The sequence below is a fragment of the Sapajus apella genome, unplaced genomic scaffold, assembly GCF_009761245.1.
Source record: "Sapajus apella isolate SASKATOON/1434 unplaced genomic scaffold, GSC_monkey_1.0 scaffold1, whole genome shotgun sequence".
Lineage (NCBI taxonomy): Eukaryota > Metazoa > Chordata > Mammalia > Primates > Cebidae > Sapajus > Sapajus apella.
The window spans coordinates 61,069,327-61,072,709 of record NW_022436941.1 but is presented as its reverse complement, the minus strand read 5'-3'; the positions used below and the strand labels follow the sequence as shown (position 1 = coordinate 61,072,709).

Sequence of the window (3,383 nt, the reverse complement as noted above, 5' to 3'; positions counted from 1 at the left end):
AAAAAAAAAAAAAAAAAAAAAAAAAAAAAGTATAGTGTAGTAAATACATAAACCAGTAGCACAGTCATTTATTATAATCGTCAAGCATTATGTACTGTACATAATCACATGTGCTATAGCTTTATGTGACTGGCAGCACAGTAGGTTTGTTTAACCAGCATCACTACAAACACATGAGCAATGTGTTGCATATGACATTATGACAGTTATGATATCACTAGGTGATAGGAAGTTTTCAGCTTCATTATAATATTATGGGACAACCATTGTACATGTGGTCCATCATTGACTGAAACATCATTATGAGGCATATAACTATACATATATTATATGTGTGTACGAGTTTTAGAGTAAATTGCAGGTATCATACCCAGTTACTTCTAAATATTCTTGTGCTAGTTTTATAAGAAAAAGGACGTTCTCTTACATAACGACAGTACAGTTCTCAAAGTCAAGGAAGTTAACATTGATATACTATCATCTAATCTATAGTCCATATTTAAATTTAATAAATGATCCCAATAATGTATTTATAGCTACTTTTTTATAAACCCAGGATTCTGTCTCTTTAATCCCCTTTAATTTAGAATAATTCCTAATACTTCCTTTGTGTTTTATGACCTTGACATTTTCTAAGAGTACTAGCCAGTTATTTTATACAACACTTCTTTTGTTTGTTTGTTTGAGATGGACTCTCACTCTGTTACCCAGGCTGGAGTGCAGTGGTGCGGTCTCAGCTCACTGCAACCTCTGCCTCCCAGGTTCAAGCTTCTTCTGCCTCAGTCTCCTGAGTAGCTGAGACTATAGGTGTGTACCACCATGCTCAGCTAATTTTTGTATTTTTAGTAGAGATGGGGTTTCCCTACATTGGCCAGGCTGGCCTTGAACTCCTGACCTTATGATCCACCCACCTCGGCCTCCCAAAGTGCTGGGATTACAGGGATGAGCGACCATGCCCATCCAGAACACTTGTTATTGTGAATTTGTCTGTTGTTTCCTTATGATGAGACTTGTGTTACACATTTTTGGCAAAAACATGAAAGTGATGCTGACTCCTTGTCAGCATATGATGAGGAAGCACATGATGTTGGTTTGCCCCGATATTGGTGTTGTTTCTATCTGATGACTTGCTTAAAGTGGTGTCTGTTGGATTTATCCAGTAAAGCTACCATTGTTTCCCTTGTATAAGTAATAATGTGAAGTCTTACTTTGAGACCATGTAAATATACTGGTCCTCATCAAACTTCTACTGAGTGGCTTTAACATCTATTGATATTTCCTAACCCCATCATTCCTATTATATTTAATAGTTGGCATTCTACAATAAGGAAGTACTTTTCTTTCACTCTTGTTTGTTTGTTGTTTATATCAATATTAATTTATGGATATTTATTGTTTTCAGTAGAAACAATCCATTACTAGTCATCATTTATTTTAATGCCAAATTGTCCTAGATTTCGCTGGCAGGAGGTTCTTTAAGTTGACTCCTGCATGCTTTTGTGGCTATATGATTATTAGAGCATGTCCTTATTTCCTGGTGCCACATATTTCAGTACTTTTGTTTAACCAGTCTTTAAATGACTGTTAATGTTTGTTTGTGTGCTGTGTACGAAAAAAATACTGTACATATGACTCAACTACTTCGGACAGAAATCCATTTTTAAATAGACTGGGCATGTCTTATATTTTAGTTGGAACCATTATAGTGGTGACAAAAAAAATAATCTTAAAGGTTCTTTTTGTGTGTGTTCAAAAGAAAGAATTATTTCTTTTAGGACAGTGGTCAGGTGAAAGAACAAAAACAAAAAAGAACTTAAGATAAAAAAAACCTGGGTTTGAATCCCCAGTCCAATTAAATAGCTATTTTAGAGAAATTTACACAGGGCTCTCAAAGTTTTCTCATTTGCAAAATGGAGCTGGGAACATTCTGTTTGGCAACAGATGATAAAGCATTATCAAATATATAGTATTTCCTCTGCCCAGCATGCCATAACAGGTTTCAGATTAGGTGCAGTGTTTTTGATTACGTGAATTACTATCTTAAAATCCATCTGAATGTAGTTGAGGATGGTCATAAAAGTATTTGAAATAAAAGTTAGGATCCATGCAAAAAACCCAGGTCAGCTATCTTCTGTATTAGAAATGACAAGCACAACTTGACTGTGTGCCTGTTCAAGTGCTTTCCAAAATAAAACATTTTTTTGATAGTTTGAAATTGAGTATATAAAGAATATGCAATTGAAATAAAATAATTCAAATTTTGGGTATGTTTGTTTGTGTTTGTGAGATGGAGTCTCTGTCGCCCAGGCTGGAGTGCAGTGGTGCAGTCTTGGCTCTCACTGCAGCGTTTGCCTCCTAGGTTCAAGCGATTCTCCCACCTCAGCCTCCCAAGCAGCTGGGACTACAGGTGCACACCACAATGCCAGGGTAATTTTTGCATTTTTAGTGGAGACAGTTTCACCATGTTGATCAGGTTGGTCTCAAACTCTGGGCCTCAAGTAATTTGCCCAACTCAGCCTCCTGAAGTGCTGGGATTACAAGCATAAGCCAACACACCCAGCCAAAATATAATTTTTTTGGGTACTCTTGAAATTTGTATTTTATTTGTCTAATCAGTTTTAAACAGAGCAACTTATTTGTTAAATTTCCATTTTATTTTGCACTGGATTAAAAAACATTCATCATTTTTACAGATATTTTTGTGACACTTTACAAAGCACTTTCATATTCTCTTATTTAATATTCACAGCAATCCTCTGAGTTATATAGAGCAAAATCAGTACCCTCATTTCATAGACGAGGAAACAAACTCAGAACTGTAAGATCACATTCTGTGTAACACATGGCGCAGGAACTGTGACTTGGTGTCTATTGTATTCCTAGCACTAGAGACAAGCCTAGTACATCACAACACACAGTAAATATTTGTTGACTGGATAGATGGAACTCAAAAGTAGATCTTCTGATTCCAGAATTTCAGATCATAAGACATAAAATAAAATTCGAATCAACCCATAATCACGTTAAGCGTTGCTGCTAAACAAGCCTTTCCTGGCAGCTTGGAATAATCTACAAACATAAGAAGTTGAAAGATGCTCAGCAATGCTCGTATTTAAATACAGATCAATCAAAACAAGGACATGCCATTTTTACCTATCAGATTTAGCAAAGATTTAAAAAAAAAAAGGCCGGGCGCGGTGGCTCAAGCCTGTAATCCCAGCACTTTGGGAGGCCGAGGCGGGTGGATCACGAGGTCAACAGATCGAGACCATCCTGGTCAACACGGTGAAACCCCGTCTCTACTAAAAATACAAAAAATCAGCTGGGCATGGTGGCACGTGCCTGTAATCCCAGCTACTCAGGAGGCTGAGGCAGGAGAATTG

At 36.8% G+C, this 3,383-nt stretch overlaps 1 protein-coding gene across 5 annotated transcripts in view; it reads right to left on the bottom strand.

Annotated features, from left to right (window-relative positions):
- Positions 1–3,383, bottom strand: part of DMGDH (dimethylglycine dehydrogenase) — a 78,736-nt gene that overhangs the window by 74,601 nt on the left and 752 nt on the right. The window lies entirely within an intron of this gene.